At 36.9% G+C, this 21401-nt stretch overlaps 1 protein-coding gene across 9 annotated transcripts in view; it reads left to right on the plus strand.

Annotated features, from left to right (window-relative positions):
• Nucleotides 1–21401, plus strand: part of RHBDD1 (rhomboid domain containing 1) — a 194741-nt gene that overhangs the window by 120525 nt on the left and 52815 nt on the right. For 2 of the 9 annotated variants that reach the window (XR_008546715.2, XR_010149904.1), the window contains exon 7: nucleotides 18812–18967. The exons of 6 other annotated variants lie outside the window; for them this stretch is intronic. The gene's annotated coding sequence lies outside the window, so the exon portion shown is untranslated. The remainder of the gene's footprint in view (nucleotides 1–18811; nucleotides 18968–21401) is intronic. One more of the 9 variants, XR_008546716.2, reaches the window with a different exon arrangement.

Raw genomic sequence — 21401 nt, forward strand, 5'->3', positions numbered from 1 at the left:
TAACACTTTGATTTGCACTTTTAGGGCTATTTTCTAGATAGTGAAGGTGTGCTTCATTCCTTTTGTCTCCTCTCACTGTGTGTTTTCAAATAGGCTGTCTTCAGGGTCATTAATTCTTTCTTCTGCTTGGTCAATTGTGATGCATTCTTCAGTATGTCAATTACATTTTTCAACTCCAGAGTTTCTTCTTGATTTGTTTTAATTATTTCAATCTCTTTGCCAAATTTGTCTAATGGGAATCTCTCCCTTCAGGGAAGTGGGGTCCCCTCTGGCCCAGGTCAGGTCCAGAAATGCTTTCCAAAAGCCAAGGCCTGGAATCAGGTACCCCAAGAGCCTGCCTGATGCTCTACCCTGCTGTGGCCAAGCTGGTACCTAAGCTGCAAGACAAAGTTCCCTTTACTTTCCTCACTTCTTTCCTTAAGCAGAAGGAGTCTCTCCCCAAAGCCACCATATTGGGAATGTGCTTGGGTCACACCTGAAGCCAGCATGTCTCTGAGTCTCACCCAGACACCATGGGGTAAGTACTGTCTGTTTACCACAGTGGCCTATTCAGGTCCCTAGAGCCCTTTAGTCAGCAGGTGATGAATCCTGCTAGGATTGAGTCTTTCTCTTCAAGGCAGAAGGTTTTCTTCTGGCCAGGGTATGTCTAGAAATGATGTCTGGTAACTAGAGCCTGGAATAGGGGCCTCAGGACTCTGCTCGGTACCCTATCCTACTGTGGCTGAGCTGGTATCCAAGTCGCAAAACAAATTTGTCTTTACTCTTCCATTTTCTCTCCTCAAGCACTGGGAAATAGTCTCTTCCAGAGCTGCGAGTTGCAGTGCCTGAAGTTGGGAGAGGGGTAACACAAGCACTGACTTGGCTGTCCCGGCTGATGTCTCACTGGAAGGCATGTCCCCCAGGTCCACTGGCTCTGAGCCCAGCACAGCACCAGAGCTTACCCAAGAATTGCAGTCCTTGTGACTCAGACTACCTTTCAAGTTTGTTTAGGACCCCAGAGCACTTTTGCCCATGGTGTCAGGGCCTGATGGAACTCAGGTTCTGACCACTGGGATGGGCAATTCCCCTCTGGCCTAGGCGGGTCTAAATGCTCACTCCCTGGATGCTGGCTAAGTTCTGCCCAGTTTTGCTTTCTGGCAGTGCTGAGTTCCAATGGGATGTCCACAATCACTGTGCTCTCCCTCCCCCAAGTACACAGATTCTCTGTCTATGCTACCAGGGGATGGATGAGGAGTGGCATTGGCAATTCAAGACTATCTTTCCTTCTCCCTTCAGTGCCTCTTTCAGTGTTGTGAAGTTAAAACCAGGTACTGTGATCACTCACATGATCTTTGGTTCTTATGAAGGTGATTTTTTCTGCAGTTAGTTCTTCAGTTTGGTGTTCCTCTGGGAAGGATGATCTGTAAAGCTTTCTATTTGGCCGTCTCGCTCCACCTCCCTCCATCTCACCACATTTAATGTTGGTAGTGATAACAGACATTTCTATATGCTGCTGATATGAATGCAAATTGGTATAACCTTTCTGGAAAACACATTGGAAATGTATAATCAAGAGGCTTACCTTCAGTGAGTCCTTGACTAGGAATCTATCCTGAGGAAATAATAGAGAGATGGTCCGATATTTGTTTTTAAGTTACTGATTCCCTAATTAAATTTAATAACAAAAACTTAAATACATTGAAATTTGCACAACAATGTGTGCAAGGGTTAAATCAGTTATGGTTTCATTGTAAAATGGAAATATTAGGCATCTATTAAAAATAACATTTTTGAAAAATTTAGTGGCATGAAAATATGATTACAACATAATTGCTGAATGAAAAAACGTAAGGCACAAAATAGTATGTACCATATGGCCAGAAATTTATAAAATAAGCCAACTCAAACCAAATATTTTTCCTTAGGAAAAAAAAATGAAAACGGCCTTTGACAAATGTCTTCTTGATTCTTACACTTAGACAATTACAATGGTTTCAAAGGAAAATAAAATTCAAATTAATATAAATTTTTATAAAGCTGCTTCCTTTGCCATTGTCAGTTACTGTATAAGGCACTTCAGGAGTCTTTTTAGACCTGTTTCCTTGAAACTAGTTTTGTGTGCTGTTCAAAACATTCATTCAAAATAAAATTCTGTGGTCAAATAAGCTTGGGAAATATGTAATTAATTGGTTTCTTAATTGCAGAGCTAATTAGAATCATAAGTAGCATACCAGTGTCATTGTGGATATTCAAGGAGGTATGGTTTGCAGTATTTCCCAAATTTATTTGAATGTAGAGTTTGTGTGTTTGTGTGTATGTGTTTCAGAGGGGAAAGGGAAGAGGAGGAGAGGGAGGGAGGATAGAAGAGAGAAACTAGAATTGTTTGGGCTGAACCCTCTGACAGGTTGGAGACATCCTGTTACTTTGCCTCTAAATCCTTCAATGTGTGTCTTTTAAAAAATAAGGGCCATTGGCCAGGTGCAGTGGCTCACGCCTGTAATCCCAGCACTTTGGGAGGCTGAGGCGGGTGGATCATGATGTCAGGAGATCGAGACCATCCTGGCTAACACAGTGAAACCCCGTGTCTACTAAGTAAATAAAAAAATAAAAAAATAAAAAATAAGGGCCATTGTGCTACTTATCTACAACATCATGGCCACATCAAAGAAAATTAGCAGGAATCCCCTAGTAACACCTACCATTTAGTCCAAATATGAAATTTTCTAATTTTCTCAAAGAGTATATTTTATAGTCAGGTTTTCAAGGTTCTGATGTTGCATTTGATTATTTCTTTTTAATATAAAAACCATACCGTGCCCTTTTTATGATTTAATTTTTCAGGACACCAGTCTCATTGAATGGTAGGTGTCTTATTATTTCTTCGTGGTGTAAATAGTTAGTTCTGTGTATTTCTGTATATATTGGCACTTACATTTGAGGACTTGATTAATTGGATTTGGGTTACACATTTTTAGCAAGAAAATGTCATAGGTAACGCTGTGTTCTTCAGATTGCATCAGGTCAGGAGATACACTGTGTCAAGCCATCCCACTAATACCTGGTTACTAGTTTCAGAAAGTGACTGACAAATCTCTCTGTTGCAAAGGTACATTTTTCCCTTTGCTGTTTGCAAGTTCCACATGAAGTGATACTATGTCACCATATGAATATCCTGTTTCCTAAAAATTACTTGAAAAACTTTCAAGTAATGGTTTTTGTAGTCTTTGGTGATTTTTTTTTACAAGGCTAAATATTAGTCTTGTATTATGCACTTCTGTATAAAAACTGATCACCTATCAGTTATTTCTTTGGGTTCCTTGTTAATATTTTTATTTCTTTAAAATTTATAGTGAAATTTACTCCTTGTGGTGTACGCTTATGTGAGCTTTGACAGAAGTCTAGAGTGGTTTATCATAACAATCTGGATACAGCACAGTTGTATCACTCCAGAAAATTACCCATCACTCTCCCTTTGTAGTCAACCTCCTCTGACCCTTGATCCTCAACAAGCACTGTTCTCTTCTCCATCTCCTTAACTTTCCTTTTTCCAGCATGTCATATAAATGAAATCACACAGTATTTAGCTTTGAGGGGTCGTACTTCTTTCCCTGAGCAAAGTTTATTTGTTATTCATCTCTTTCTATTAACTATATTGATAATTTTTTTTTCTTTTATGGTTGAATTTACTCTAGTGTATAGATATACCAGAAGTTTTTTTTGTTGTTTTTTTGTTTTTTTTTTTAATCCTTTCACCAGTTGAAGGATATTTGGGTTGATTCCAGGTTTGACATTTATGAATAAAGCTGCTATAAAAATTTACGTACCAGAATTTGTGTAAATATAAGTTTTCATGTCACCTAGGTAAGCACATAGGAGTAGGGTTTCTGGATTATATATGGTAAATTTATGTTTAACTTTATAAGAATCTGCCTGTTTTCCTAAGTGTTTGTACCAGTTTTCATTCCTGCCGGCAGTATATGAGAGTTCCAGTTGCTCTCGGTTCTCCCAGCATTTGGTATTTTCAGTTGTTTTTATCTTAGCCATTCAAATAGGTGTGAGGTTGTAGTTTTCATTTATATTTCTCTAATGACTAATGATGTTTCTGTTTATCGGCTACCTATATATCTTCTTTGCTGAAGTTTCTGTTCCATTATTTTGTCTACTTTTAATTGGATTGTTTGTTTTCTTATCATTGAGTTTAGGGAATTCTTTATATATTCTGAATAAAAGCGCTTCATAAGATAGGTGATTTGCATATATTTTCCCTGAGTCTGTGGCTTTTTTCCCCCATTCTCTTAAAAGTATCTTTTGTGGCACAAAACTTTATAATTTTGATGAAGCACAATTTATCAATGTGTCAAGCGTTTAGTGTTGTATCTAAGAATCTTTTGACGTTACCCAAGACCATGATTTTCTGCTACATTTTCTTTTAGGAGTTCCATGGTCTTAAAATTTACATTTAGATATATAGCCCATTTTGAGTTAGTTTTTATATAAGATGTGAGGTATGAACCAGAGTTCGTTTTTTGCTTGTGGACTTCCAAATATTTCAGCACCATTTGTAAAAATGACTATCAGTTCTCCAATGAATTGCCTTTGTACTTTTTTCAAATAACAGTTGAATATGTTTACATCAGGCTATTTCTGAAAATGTAAAAAACTTGAAATCATATCATATCTTCTCAGACCATTGCAGAGTAAAACTAGAAATCAGTTCTAAAAGGAATCCATAAAACCATATAAATACATGGAAATTAAGCAAATCTGCTCCTTTATGATTTTTGGGTTAACAATGATATCAAGATGGAAATTAAATAATTCTTCAAGATAAATGATAATAGTGACACAAGATATCAAAACCTCGGGGATACAGCAAAAGCAGTGCTAAGAGGAAACTTTATAGGGCTAAATGCCTACATCAGAAAGTCTGAAAGATCACAAATTGACAATCTAATGTCACACCTCAAGGAAGTAGAGAAATGAGAACCAACTAAACCTAAAGCTAGAAGAAGAAAAGAAATAACAAAGATCAGAGCAGAATTAACAGAAATTGCAACAACAACAACAAAAAAAAAGATCATGAAACAGAAAGTTGGCTCTTTGAAAAGATAAACAAAATCATAGACCGTTAGCTATCTTAACCATTAAAAGAAGAGAGAAGATTCAAATAAGCTGAATTAGAAATGAAAATGGAGACATTACAACCATCACCACAGAAATACAAAAGACCATTTGAGATTACTGTGAACACCTCTATGCATACAAACTAGAAAATCTAGAGGAAATGGATAAATCCCTGGAAATATACAACCCTCCTAGCTTTAATCAGCAAGAAATAGAAATCCTGAACAGACCAATAACAACCAGTGAGATTGAATCCATAATTTTTAAAATTGCCAACAAAAAAACCCAGTGCCAGACAGATTCACAGCCAAATTCTACCAGACATTCAAAGAATTGGTACCAGTCCTACTGAAACTATTCCAAAAGACTGAGAAAGAGGGAATCGTCCCTAATTCATTCTATGAAGCCGGTATCACCATGACACCAAAGCCACAAAAGGACATAACAAAAGAAGAAAAATACAGACAAATATCTCTGATGAACGTAGATGCAAAAACTCTCAACAAAATGCTAGCAAACTGAATCCAACAGCACATCCAAACAATAATTTACCATGAACAAATGAGTGTCATCCCAGGGTAGCAGAAATGGTTCAACATTCACAAGTCAATAAATGTGATTCATCACACAAACAGAATTAAAAACAAAAACCATATGATCATCTCAATTGATGCATAAAAAGCATTTGCTAAAGTCCAGCATCCATTTATGATAAAAAATGTCAACAAACTAGGAATCGAAGGAATATACCTCAACAAAATAAAAGCTATCTGTGACAGACTTACAGCCAATATCATACTAAATGGGAGAAAAGGTGAAAAGAATTCCCTCTAAGAACTGGAACAAGATAAGGATGCCCGCTTTCACCACTCTATTCAACACATTACTGGAAGTCCTAGCTAGAGCAGTCAGGCAAGAAAAAGAAAGGACGTTCAAATTAGAGAGAGTCAAAATGTCTCTGTTTGCTGATGATATGATTGTATGCTTAGAAAACCCAAAAGACGACTCCAAAAGACTTCCTAGATTTTATAAATGAATTCAGTAAAGTCTCAGGTTATAAAACTAATGTACAAATCAGTAGCACTGCTACACACCAACAGCCACTAAGCTGAGAATCAAATCCAAAACTCAACCACTTTTATGATAGCTGCAAACAAACAAAACAAAAAACAAAACAAAACAAAACAAAAAAACTGGGAATAAACTCAACAAAGGAGGTCTCTGCAAGGAAAACTATAAAATACTGCTTAAATAAATCGTAGATGATACAAACAAACAAATGTATGTCCCATGTTCAGGTATTGGAAGAATCAATATCATGAAAATGACCATAATGCCTAAAGCAATCAGCATATTCAATGCAATTCCTATCAAGATACTAACACTGTTTTTCACAGAAATGGAAAAAATAACCCAAAAATTCATATGGAACCAAAAAAGAGCCTGAATGGCCAAAGCAGTCCGAAGCAAAAAGAACAATCCGGAGGCATCACATTACCTGACTTCAAATTACGCTACAAGGATGTAGTAACTAAAACAGCATGGTACTGCTATAAAAGTCGATACAAAGACCAATGGAACAGAATAGAGAACCCAGAAATAAAGCCAAATACTTAAAACCAGCTGATCTTCAACAAAACTTAAACATTAATTGAGGAATGGACACCCTATTCAATAAATGGTGCTGGGAAAACTTAGCCACATGCAGAAGATGAAACTATCCCTATCTCTCACCATATAAAAAATTAAAATCAATTAGAGACTTAAATCTTAAGACCTGAAACCATAAAAATTCTAGAAGAAAACCTAGGAAAAACTTTTCTGGACATTGGCCTAGGCAAAGAATTTATGACTAAGACCCCAAAAGCAAATGCAACAAAAACAAAAATAAATAAATGGGAGCCAGTTAAATTAAGTTTCTGCATGGCAAAAGAAATAATTATCAGAGTAAACATACAACCCACAGAATGGGAGGAAATATTTGCAAATTATGTATCTGACAAAGGACTAATATCCAGAATCTACAATGAATTCGAACAAATCAACAAGAAAAAAAAATAAGCCTGTCAAGAACTGGGCAAATGACATGAATAGACATTCCTCAAAATAATACATACAAATGACCAAGAAACATATGAAAAAAATGCTTAACATCACTAATCATCAGGGAAATGCAAATTCAAACCACAATATGAGATAATACCTTACCCCAACTGGAATGGCCATTACTAAAAAGTCAAAAAGCAATAGATGTTAGTGTGAATGTGGGGAAAAGGGAATGCTTATACACTGATGGTAGGAATGTAAATTAGTTACCTCTATGGAAAACAGTACGGAGATTCTTCAAAGAACTAAATGTAGATCTTCCATTTGATTCAGCATTCCCACTACTGATTATCTACTCAAAGGAAAAGTCATTATATCAAAAGAAGTCATTATGTACACCTGCATGCATATGTTTATTGCAGCATAGTTAACAGTTGCAAAGATACGGAAACAAGTGTCCATCAACCAATGAGTAAAGAAAATGTGATATATATACACCATGGAATGCTACTCAGCCATAAAAAAGAATGAAATAATGTCTTTTGCAGCAACTTAGATGGGGCTGCTGGAGGCCAATATTCTAAGTATTAATAACTCAGGAATAGAAAACCAAATACCATATGTTCTCACTTATAAGTGGGAGCTAAACTATGAGTATGCAAAGACATACAGAGTGGTTTAACAGACTTTTGAGACTCAGAAGGGGAAAGGGTGAGAAAGGGGTGAGAGATTAAAAAGCCTACATATTGGATACAATGTACACTACTCGGGTGATGAGTGCACTGAAATCTCAGACTTCACCACTATACAATTCATCCATGTAACTAAAAATTACTTATACCCCTAAAGCTATTGAAATAAAAAAAATTGAAAATCTATTTCTGGACTTTCTATATTTTTTTCATTGATCTATGTGGAAATCTGTCCTTCACCAATACTAAATGATTTGATTTCTTTTGCTGTATAATCAATCCTGGAATCAGATAGCATGGATCCTCTTAGTTCTTTTTAAAAATTACTTTGGGTATTCTAGATCTTTTGCCTTTCTGCATCAATTTCAGAAGAAGCTTGTTGATATCTACTGAAAAAAAAATCCCAAGATTTTGACTTTATAGATCAGTTTTGGGAAAATTAACATCTTAACAACAATGAGTTTTTCAATCCATGAATATGGTATATTTCTCCATGTACTTAGGTCTTCTTTGATTTCTTTGACCAGTGTTTTATAGTTTCGAACATGCAGATCCTCCATATGTTTTCTTAGATTTATACCTAAGTATTTTATGTTTTTTTGTAGGATGAGGTTTGCTATTTTAAAAATATTTTCTCTATCTGTTGAGACGATTATATACTTATTCTTTTTTATTAGCATACTATATTACTTTGATTTTCAAAGCCAAAGCGGGTTTGCATTCCCAGGATAAATCTCACCTGGTTGTGCTGTATTACACTTCATCCTGGTAAAAATGCCATGTGCACCTGAAAAGAATGTGTATTCTGCTGTTGTTGGATAGAATGTTCTATTTAAATGTTATTTAGATGAACTTAGCTGATAGTTTTTTTCTAGGTCTTCTGTATCCCTACTGATTGTCTCCTCGATTTAATGAATTCTGTTAGTATTTTGAATTACATGTGATAATTATGAGTAATACTGAATACCTATTGTTGCAATAGTTACTCTGGACACATCAAAGACTTCAAATTCCTTTACCATCACCTTATTTTAAGGATGGGCATGATTTACCAGAGGGTTTTTCTCGGTACCTGCTTGAACTTCAGTTTCAGGTCCTCGTTTTGTGCTGTGACTCGGATAGGTTCTCCTTACACTCCCTTGTCCCTCTCCCGGTAGTATAGTGCAATTACTTGTTGCTCTATGCTTTGTAGTCTGGTGGTGAGAGGCAAGTTATGGGTATGTCCTGATTAAGCCTTAGTCTTAAGCAGTTACTGTGCCCCTGGGTCTGGCAGTATGGCCTTCTCAGTGTTCTTGCCCCTCCCCTGGATTTAGAGGGTATGTTTTGTTTTTCTTCCTTTTCCCTTCTTAAAGTTGCCATATGTTTTCACTAGCTCCCCAAGGGAAATGGTGGTTCTACTAGTCCGTTCTCACACTGCTGTGAAGAAATACCTGAGACAGAGTAATTTATAAAGAAAAGAGGTTTAATTGACTCACAGTTCCACATTGCTGGGGAGGCCTCAAGAAGCTTACAATCATGGTGGAAGGCAAAGGAGAAGCAGGCACCTTCTTCGCAGGGTGGCAGGACAGAGTAAGTGCAAGCAGGGGAAATGCCAGAGGCTTATAAAACCATCAGATCTCAGGAGACCTCACTCACTATCACGAGAACAGCATGGAAGAAACCGCCCCTGTGATCTAATTACCTCCGTGTGGGGATTATGAGGATTACAATTCAAGATGAGATTTAGTTGGGGGCACATCCAAACCCTCCAGTGGTTTTTGCTCTTCTTTCAGGCATTTAAGGCATTTTTCCATAGGGTATCTAGGGGAGAAGGATCTGGGCAGCCTTTCATACATTTCCTGGAGTGGGTGCTGTTCTTTTCCCACAGGACTGTACCATAGTGATAAAGGATGCTTTCTCTAGACTCTCCCCAGTCTCTCTTGTGAGACCAGATGAGGTTCTGAGAAAACCTGAAAGTGGGTGTGAATTTCTTTATATCATAGCCCTCCGGGGATTCTGGGTTCCCTTGCTGGCTTATAGTCAGCCTTTACCAATCTTCTTACAATTTGGCCGAAATTTTTTCACTGGTGTCCAGCAGAGACTGTCCTAGGTGAGGAAGTGCTCATGTGTCATTTTAGATTTATATTTGTTTAGTTGGCTGATCTACTACCTCAGGTCTTTGATGGGTTCAAGAAAAGTTATTAGGTAGTCTCTCTGAGCCTACTCTGGCTTGGGAGGCTGCCCAATTAAAAAAAACAAGTTAATTTAAGGATTATGTAGCATTTATGTTTTTTATAAGGATGAAAGTGATGCCCTTTCCAGCTTTCTACATCCCAAGAGGAAGCTAGGAGCATTCCTTATTCTTCACTGGGGTTTGAATTATCATTTCTTGCATACTATTTACCAATTTTGTTTTCTTACACAAAGAGGATTTTTCCATCATGAAATAGATAGAAACTATAGTTTCTTTTTAAAAGTCTGGGTAAATCTCTCTTGGATTCCAAGGTTTTAGACTAAGGAGTTAATGTGATAGTTACCAATAATACTGAGTTTTGAAAAGACCCACTAACAAGCTCATTTGATAGAAAGAATGCCAGTACCCAAGAGAAACATCCAGTACTATTTATAGTCATGCATTACATAATGTTTCGCTCAGCAACAGACCACATATGTGACAGTGGTCCCATAACGTTATAAAACTATATTTTTATTATACCTTTTCTATGTTTAGATACACAAATACTTACCATTGCATTACACTTGCTTATGGTATTCACCACAGAAACATGCTATAGAGGTTTGTAGCCTAGGAGCAATAGGCTATACCATATAGCCTACATGTGTAGTAGGCTATGCCATGTAGGTTTGTGTAACTACACTTTATAATGACTGCACAATGACAAAATTGCCTAATGACACATTTTTTCAGAACATATCCCTGTGGTTAAGTGATGCATGACTGTCCTCTCAAACTTTTCTTTAGTTAAATAAATTGTAAGGGTACATTGAAAAATCAAGGTAGCTAGCAACTTTTAACCTCAGAATTTGCTATTATCGTATTTCATAGTAGTACCTGGCCATAATTACAAGTCCTAAAGATCATGCCAGGAATAATAATGCCTAAGTTGCCTTTGTAGAAGAAATATTGAAATTTATATTATTTCAAGGGGCTTGAACATTTACTACTACTAACAAAAATCTTGTCTTGTTCTGTTGGCAGTCTCAGCTTTTATAAATGAATCCAAGAGGCAGCTGATACCACAGTAATAGAAAAATTTTGGAAAGGAGCCATGTTTTTCTTTGAGTCAAAAGGCAGATGCCAAGTAGGAACATTAGCTCATTGCATTTTTTTTCTCCCCCAACCCCACATCCCTCCATGCATAATTTGTGCCTTTTTCTTTTCTTTTTTTTTTTAAATAGCCTGCCACCAGGTTAAGTTGATGCTGGGTACAAAGCTCTGTCCTTTTCAATTTCTATCTGCCAGCGTGCAGCATGGGTACTGGTTGAAGCCGGAAATCCTTACTGACATGTGGAGTAACTTGTGCTTCTTTTCTTAGATTCTTCTGAAAGGCAAATGGCCACAATCACACTTTGGCTGTCTTGTGAAAAAATCAAGCAGAATTGTCACCCCCAGCTCTGCACTACACAGTTGAGGTTGCTAGGTAGCATATATGAAACTATGGTGGAATATACTACAAAAATCTTGGCTTGAGAATGAAACTGATTGCTGCTTTGTTTCTTAGTCTCTAGATGTAAAAACCGGGAAAGCCATATTAGAAAAAATATTTAGATTTCAAATTAATATGTAGTGCTTTGTTAACAGAGCATTTAATGATCCCTTTGAATCCTGTTTATGAGCAATCATATATTCATAGGGACCAATTGAGATACGCTTTAAGTTAAAAAGGGGAGATAATTTTTTTAATTAAGTTGTACATTTTTCTTTTTTCTGATGCAACATCAAGGTATGTAAAAGTAACATTTATTTGTCTTACTGTATGGCAATTTTTGTAAAAAATTGGATAAATTATGTTGATGTTCTTTTCATCTTTGATGATGTGTTACAAAGAAAAAACGATGGGAATTTCAGTGACCTGAGTTTCATTCCTAGCGTAACCATTAACTAACTTTATTTGTGCTCTGAGTCACTGAATCTGATCAGATCTCAGTTTTATTTTTATTTTTTTATAATGAAGGAATCGAATTGGTTATGCTTCAGAGTCTCTTCCAGTTCCATGATTCTGAGGAGAACATAGCTAAAAAGAGATGGGAGTTTTGGGAGATGTCAGGAATGTGAGTTTTTGACATACAGGTCTCAGGGCTTACAGATGAAAGATCTCTGAAAGATAAATTCAAACAGCTATACAAAGCAGATCTAACTTGATAAACACATGTATTAGATGGTAGTACCTTATTCAGTTGCGTGATTATATGAGCTTTTATTGGCCCAGTGCAGGCATAATGCAATTGGCAATTTTTAATGTATGCAAATTTTCACTGCTGCCTTGCTTGGCATAGCAGAAACATTATAGCCAGGACAGAGATGTACGACTAATTCTGTGTGACCACTTAACTTCTTTTTTTAAAGAAGTAATTTGGTGTGTTCTCCCCCAGGAAAACTTTCTATGTAATAAAAAAGTACCATCTGCCAGATTGTCTAAAAGCAATTTCAATGCAAAACAACACTTGCTTTAGATTACTGATTCTTACTTGCTGCTGTATGTATTGAAGGTTTTCATTTCAGTGAATAAAAGTTTGATATTTGAGAATGTATCTAGATGTGAAATTTTACAACAGATTGTGCTTATATCTAGATTGTGGTTATATCTACATTTACAGTGCTATAAAATTGTACTTATATCTTAGATTGTACTTATATCTACCTATACTTTTTCAAATCTATGAAATTAGGTTCAATAATTTAAAATATTAACTGAAGCCCAGCCATTGCTTTAAAAAAGAGAGAGAGAGATACATGGAATTTAAATGTTTGGGAAACTGACCTTAATAGTTATCTGTGAATTAATTTATATGTAATCTTTTCTCTGCCACCTACCCCCATAATAATCATTTATTGAAAGGCATTATTTGGATGCTGATGAGACGATTTAACAATAAAAGCATAAAGAAAACTGTAATGAATTAATTCTATCCATATCCCCCACAACTGATGGAGACTACGTTTTGGGCTACCAAATCTTAATGATTTCAGAAATATTTCTTTGCATACTCATGATGTTGCTCAGTACCGTCATTCATTCTGCTACTCAACAGAACCTTATTTGAGCCCTTCATATGTGTCAGCATTTTAGGCGGTTAAGTACTGTAGGCTATAGAAATGAATAAATCTTGTTCATTACTATCAAGGTAAAAATATTCTTCTTTCTGCCAAACGACAAGCGATTTAAATGACCTATTTCAGTTAAGCTAAGCAATATATTAGATTTAGGAAAGAGATATAGTAACTTTTGACTTCAAGTGAGGTCATTGCTTTACTTATCAATATGTGACATTCTCTACTTCAGCAACCATGATTCCCTAAGTTATGAAAGAATTTACAGAAAACGAAGTTGATTATAATACAATGATTTAGATACTCAAGTTATTCATATAATTTTTAGCCTCAGAAGTTTTTGATGTGTATATTCTGTATTTAATGAGATCGCATATAATTGAAGAAAACTTACTTTCTAGGCCTGATTCACAAACTCTTGTGATTTTTATAAAAATGTATTAATTTGGAAAAGATACATCAGACAGTACTTTACAATAGCAATCAATCTTATGTTCTCATTCAACAAAACTTGAGGGTGTGAACAAGTTTTTATACTATGTATCTGTACTAAAAAATAAAATAGTACCCGCTTTTTGAGCTGCAGACACTAGACTTTGTTTTATAAACTCAATAGTTGATATTTTCAGTGAATAAAATTTTGTTCTCTTTTAATTTGAGCCTTTCTAATTCCTTTCTTTTTTTAACTTTAAGTTCAGGGGTACATGTGCAGGAAATGCAGGTTTGTTAAATATGTAAACGTGTGTCATGGAGGTTTGTTGTACAGATTATTTTACCACCCAGCTATTAAGCCTATAATCCACTAGTTATTTTTCCTGGTCCTCTTCTTCCTCTTGCCCTCCACCCTCCAATAGGCACCATTGTGCATTATTCATCTCCATGTGTCCATGTGTTCTCATCATTTATCTCTCACTTATAAGTGAGAACATGCGGTATTAAGTTTTCTCTTCCTGCGTTAGTTTGCTAAGGATAATGGCCTCCAGCTTCACTCATGTCCTTGCACAAGACATCATTTCGGTTTTTTTGTGGCTGCATAAGTATTACATGGTGTATATGTACCACATTTTCTTTAGCCAGTCTATCATTGATGGGCATTTGGGTTGATACCATGTCTTTCCTATTGTGAATAGTGCTGCAGTGAACATACACGTGCATGTGTTTTTATAATAGGACAATTTATATTCCTATGGGTGTATACCCAGTAATGGGATTGCTGGGTTGAATGGTATTTCTGTTTCTAGGTCTTTGAGGAATCACCTCAGTGTCTTCCACCATGGCTGAACTAATTTACATTCCCACCAACAGTGTAAAAGCATTCCTTTTTCTCCACAATCTCGCCAGCAGCTGTTATTTTTTTACTTTTTAGTAATAGCCATTCTGACTGATGTGAGATGGTATCTCGTGGTTTTGATTTGCATTTATCTAATGATCAGTGATGTTGAGGTTTTTTTCATAGATTTTTCACCACATGTATGTCTTCTTTCGAAAAATGTCTTTTCATGTCCTTTGCCCACTTTTTAATGGGGTTGTTTTTTTCTTGTAAATTTGTTTAAGTTCCTTATAGATGCTGGATATTAGACCTTTATCAGATGCATAGTTTGTAAAAATTTTCTTCCCTTCTGTAGTTGGTTCACTTTCTTGATAGTTTCTTTTGCTGTGCAGAATCAGAAATGATAAGGGGGATATTGCCACTGACCCCACAGAAGTACAAACAATAATCAGAGAATATTATAAATACCTCTATGCAAGTAAATTGGAAAATCTAGGAGAAATGGATAAATTCATGTACATACACCCTTCCAAGACTGAAGCAGGAAGAAATTGAATCCCTGAAGAGACCAATAACAAGTTCTGAAATTGAAGCAGTAATAAATAGCCTACCAACCACAAAAAGCCCAGGACCAGACGGATTCACAGCCGAATTCTATCAGAGGTACAAAGAAGAGCTGGTACCATTCCTATTGAAACTATTACAAAAAAATGAAAGAAAAAAAAAACGGACTCCTTGCTAACTCATTCTATGAGTCCAGCATCATCCTGATACCAAAACCTGGCAGAGATACAACAAAAAAGGAAAATTTTAGGCCAATATCTTTGATGAACATCAATGCAAAAATCCTCAACAAAATGACTGGCAAACCAAATCCAGCAGCACATCAAAAAGCTTATCCATCAGGATCAAGTAGGCTTCATCTCTGGATGCAAGGCTGGTTCAACATTTGCAAATCAATAAACATAATTCATCACACAAACAGAACTAAAGACAAAAATCACTTGATTATCTCAATAGATGCAGAAAAGGCTTTCAATAAAATTCAACATCCCTTCATGTTAAAAACTGTCAATAAACTAGGTATTGAAGAAACATACCTCCAAATAATAAGAGCCATATATTACAGACCCACAGCCAATATCATACTGAATGGGCAAAAGCTGGAAGCATTCACTTTGAAAACTGGCACAAGACAAGGAAGCCCTCTCTCACCACTCCTATTCAACATAGTGTTGGAAGTTCTGGCCAGGGCAATGGAACAAGAGAAAGCAATAAAAGGTATTTAGGAAGAGAGGAAGTCAAACTATCTTTGTTTGCAGATGACATGATCCTATATCCAGAAAACTCCGTCGTCTCAGCCCAAAAGCTTCTTAAGCTGATAAGCAACTTCAGCAAAGTCTCAGGATACAAAATCAATGTGCACAAATTGCTAGGATTCCTATACACCAACAACAGACAAGCTGAGAGCCAAATCACGAATGAACTCCCATTCACAGTTGCTGCAGATGCCGAGGAGTACAGCTAACAAGGGAAGTGAAGGACCTCCACAAGGAGAACCAGAAACCATTGCTCAAATAAATCAGAGAGGACACAAACAAATGGAAAAGCATTCCATGCTCATAGATAGAAAGAATCAATATCATGAAAATGGTCACACTTCCCAAAGCAATTTATAGATTCAATGCTATTCCCATTAAACTACCATTGACATTTCTCACAGAACTAGAAAAAAATTACTTTAAAATTCATATGGAGCCAAAAAAGAGCCCAAATAGCCAAGGCAATCCTAAGCAAAAAGAACAAGGCTGGTGGCATCACACTACCCAACTTCAAACTATGCTACAGGGCCACAGTAACCAAAACAGTATGGTAGTGGCACAAGAATAGACACATAGACCAATGGAACAGAATAGAGAACCCAGAAATAAGACTGTGTACACCTACAACTATCTGATCTTTGACAAAACTGACAAAAGCAATAGGGAAAGGATTCCCTATTTAATAAATGGTGCTGGGAGAACTGGTTAGCCATATGTGGAAGACTAAAGCTGGACCCCTTCCCTACACCTTATACAAAAATCAGCTCAAGATGGATCAAAGACTTAAATGTAAAACCAAAAACTGTAAAAACCCTAGAGGAAAACCTAGGCAATTGTTGGGATTCGATCAGGCTGGTGCAATACCTCAGGCAATACCATTCAGGACGTAGTTACGGGCAAAGATTTCATGATGAAGATGCCAAAAGCAATTGCAACAAAAGTGACACTTGAAAAAAGGATCTAAAAGAGCTTCTGCACACCAAAAGAAACTATCTAATTGTACGCATCAAACCTGTCTGTAACATTTTAAAAGGCTTTGTCTTAATATTTATATCTTCAATTATGAATTGTCTCTTTTGGTATTTATAAAGAGCCACGTTGTTAAAAATATTAGGTGTATAACTGCCATTTAAGTCTTGGGAAGGGATATATTACTATGATCATTTGCTTAATTTATTTGCTTGTATGTGTGTGTGTCTATCTCATGACATGATTATATGCCCACAATTATATATGATTATTATAATTCATTAAAAATTTTAATTAAAAAGTAATTCAAATTGTTTCTAAAGTAGATAGATGATGGAGAGTGAGATAGGCAGTACCGTTTTCAAATAGAACTGTAATATGCTAGCACTGAAAGCAAACTTAGAGGTCATCATATATGACACGTTGGTTTCAGATCAGGAAACAGAGAAAACAAGAGGCTTAATTCTCTGTCACAGTATACTGGCCCATTAACTGTGGCCAGGATTACTATTGACAGTGTCCTGCCCTAGGAATACAGATGTGAAGTAGGTTGGTTCCCTAGGTTGGTCTGTGGGCAGCCTGGGAGTCAGAACCTCTCTGGAAAGTGCTAGATTAGACTCACATTTTCTTTTTCCTTTTTTTTTTTTTTTTTTTTTGAGATGGAATCTCGCTCTATTGCCCAGGCTGGAGTGCACTGGCATGATCTCGGCTCACTGCAACCTCCGCCTCTCAGGTTCAAGCAATCCTCCTGCCTCAGCCCACCTAGTAGCTGGGATTACAGGCATGCACCACCATGCCCAGCAAAGCTTTTTTGTTGTTGTTTGTTTGTTTGTTGTTTGTTTGTTTGTTTTTAGTAGAGATGGGGTTTCTGTTGGCCAGACTGGTCTCAAACTCCTGATCTCAGGTGATCCACCCGCCTCAGCCTCCCAAAGTGCTGGGATTACAGGCGTGAGCCACCCCGACCGGCCTGGACTCACATTTTCTAGGGCTCCCATGAGTCTCCCTAGAGCTGAACCTCAAGTGCACTTCTCCATCGGCCTTCAGCCTTCTGGGCTTGACTGCAAATGGACTCTCAGCCCTTTTCCTGCTGGCAGGGGCAAGTCCACCTGGCCTTTGGAGGTGTAGGAGACAAGTAGGTGATGAAGTGTGAGAAACAGTTCTGATATATGTGTGTTAACACTTGTTATATGCGTGCTGTGATGAGCGTGCAGTTCAGGTTTTGTTTTGCTATGGGAATTGACTTTTCTAGAAATCCCACCTGAATTCCAAGTAGTCCCAAGGTGGACCATGCTGAGAGCCTGAGAGAGATGAAAATGGTACTTGAGCTCATCTATTCTGGTCTTTTAGATGTTGTCTAGCATTTGTTTTGATTTTGAAAGTAATATTTACACACTATGGAAAATACAAACCAGCAAGAAGTCAAAAAAGTAATCTATAATTTCACCAAACATAGAAAAGCCACTTTGCATTTGGGTTATATCCATGCACATACCCATAACACAGGCACCTAGAGGAAAGCACTGTAAATATTTTGGTGAAATTCCTTCCAGGTTAATGAGTATTAGGTGGTAATGACTATGCTGAGAAGATTCACATACCCACGCAGAACCCTATAAAATAAATATTTTAAATTATTTTCATTGTTTTAGATTGTGAGGCAGAGGCACAGAGAAATCAAATGACTTTTTCTGGGTCACATTCTAAGTGGTAAATATCAGATTAGAGGGCCAGATGTCTCTATTCCTAGTTGGGACACTTTTTACGTTATACAATATTGTAGCCTCCTCAGAAAAAGTATATCTAGGCTGCTACTGAATTGTCAGTTAACTAAGTAGAGATTAATATGGTTTTCTTGTAAGTCTGTAGCCTGCCATATAATTGGCCCATGTAACTTAGCTGGAGGATGTTTGTATTCTTGGAGTTAGATTGGCTGTCGTGATCATCTTCTTTTTTTTTTTTTTTTTTTTTTTTGAGACAGAGTCTCGTTCTGTCACCCAGGCTGGAGTGCAGTGGCATGATCTCGGCTCACTGCAAGCTCCGTTTCCCGGGTTCATGCCATTCTCCCTGCCTCAGCGTCCTGAGTAGCTGGGACTACAGGTGCCCACCACCACACCCGGCTAATTTTTTGTATTTTTAGTAGAGACAGGATTTCACCGTGTTAACCAGGATGGTCTTGATCTCCTGACCTCATGATCCACCCTCCTCGGCCTCCCAAAGTGCTGGGATTACAGGCGTGAGCCACCGTGCCCAGCCGTTGTGATCATCTTGAATTCAGAAAACTGAAAACTCAGAGGTATGTGTGGCCACTATTGATAATTCTTTGCTAAATTAAAAAGACTGCATTATTTACAGAGATAGCAATGACAGTTATCTTACTTTTGTCTTTATCTATTCATATATGTTTAGCTAAGTTTTTTTTGTTTGGTTTGGATTTTTTTTAATTTTTAAATATTAGTGACATTTGAATTAAGGATATTTGCATTGTTAATTTAAATAGAACTTAATTTGTCATTAATAGTTTTCCTTTTAGAAAAGAAATGATTCATAATAGAAAAGAATAAAGTGTGCCTTAAGACATCACAATTTTATGTTGAGCTATTTCCCATTACTCCAGTTACTTATTAGTGGGAATTATTCACATGAGAATTTCCACTGTTGTCCGCTCTGCCTCTCTTAAACAATCTTACAGTTATACCCATTCTCCCATCCATTATATTGTGTTGTGTTGCTGGTGAGAAAAACCAAGAGTCATATGTTGGTTTCCATTTATTATACAGTCACAAACAGCCTCAAGGTGGTCTAGTGTCATCTCATGGCAGTTCTCCAGTGATTCAAAACTATAATCGTGTTGTACTTAGTTATGGAGAGCCAGATGTGAGAGTCACATATTTGTGTATCTTCATGAATCTCAATCAGAGGACCAAAGATCTCCTTAATAGATACCTGGCCCAAATTGTGCAAAGTTATAAAGATTACTATAAATATTAAACTGATTAAAATTAGACTCTAATTATTTGCTTTGGAAAAATTACAGATGGCCTGAGTGTGCAGTCATAGGAGACAGGTGAAACAAATCATGATATGAGTTGACTCTTGAATCATTGCATCGGGATTCTTTACAGATCAAACCAGAACAATCCAAAGCCCAGTAGTTTTTAATTTTCAACTCAATGAGTCTAAAAGGGAACCACTTGCTTCTGGCTAGCGTGATGCTAAAATAAAATGTAGCTAGCCCATGGACACTACAGGAGATAGTGTTTAATAAGTGTACTCTAGAAGTGACATCTATATAGAACACCTACTCTCTTCATTGTGTCTTTAAATAAGCTGGGTCTCTGGGGGTTAGTAAGGCCCTTCTTTTGGCACACTGTGCTATGACAAAGATAAATTTTAAACCTCAAGTAATTTACTATTGTCTAGAGCATGCTTTTTGGAGAGGAGGGAAATAAGTCCCTGACTTACATAACGCAGGCCTAGTAAGGCCTATTTTGCATATAACTTTGAGATTGTGACATTTGTCAGGTTATGCTGCATTTCATCCCCCTTTGGTAGCCTTCATTATTTGCTCATTGTTATTTTAAAGTTTTATATATTACAAAACCACATAAACAGTGCTTCTTGGTCTGTAGGCCCACCTGTGCAGTGGACTTCTGGATTTCTCTGTGTGCTCTGAGGAAGGGATCCAAGTGGCCATTGTTGACAGGCCATTGGCCTGTGTTGACAGCTTGTTTCTGTTATGCCTTTGCTCAGTATAGTCTTGCTGGTGGTAGCGACAGGGGGAAGTGAAAGACCACGGAGTGCCTCTTAAATCAGTTGTCATTTTGGCAGATTCAATCTAAACCAAGGATGACTTCCATATGCAATGGCTGTGCAGGATGTTTTGGCCCAAGCAAATAATACTTAATCAGCAGTGTGGTTCATCTTATTACTCTAAGGAGAAAATAACCTACTACCAAATTCTACTCTATTGTAGATAGGATTTTTTAAAACGAAAATAAAAACATCTGCTGTTTTGTAGCTGCTTGAACCTGAGGCTCTGTGCCCCTAGAGGAGCAGCGGTTGTACAATTGCTGTGCATTCTGTGTCTCTTAGACCTTGCCACCAGGCTAGGGGGACACTGTCAGAGTTAATAAGCAATCAGGACGTTCTTTCCTGTCAATTAACTGGCAGAATAATGAGACCGCAGGAGCACTCTCCTTAAAAATGCCGAGACTTGTGTTCTGAAAAGCATGTCTTTCTCTGCAGTTTGCAGTTACACGAATAGACAACTACTTAACACTTAAAAAAATACAGTGAAAATTATACCTACAGCAAACAGAAAAGAGAGGTATACAAATGGGATATCATTCACTCTAAACTCAGAATTCATAGATTTTCCTCCTGAGTGGCTGTAGTGATATTATAATATTTTCTGTCACCTTATTTGGCTTAAAGATTGACAGAATACTTAGGTAGTGAGTATTTGTTGTATAAATCAATGTTTAAAGTCTAAGTTTTGGACAATCTGGGTATTGATGGCAAATTTGAATTAGTGAGTTCCTGGCCATGGCCTATTGATGGATTTTTGTTTCCCCTTGAATATGATGAGACCCTAGTGAAGGATTTTCATAGAGGAGTGAGGGGAGCAAAGAAAATAGATAAAAGCCCAGGAATAGGGAAACAGTCTGTTGGAGGAACTAGGTTGGTTGTGGTTACAATGTGTTTTTCATGGGGAGATTTGTGGGGAG

Source organism: Pan troglodytes, chromosome 13 (genome assembly GCF_028858775.2).
Source record: "Pan troglodytes isolate AG18354 chromosome 13, NHGRI_mPanTro3-v2.0_pri, whole genome shotgun sequence".
NCBI lineage: Eukaryota > Metazoa > Chordata > Mammalia > Primates > Hominidae > Pan > Pan troglodytes.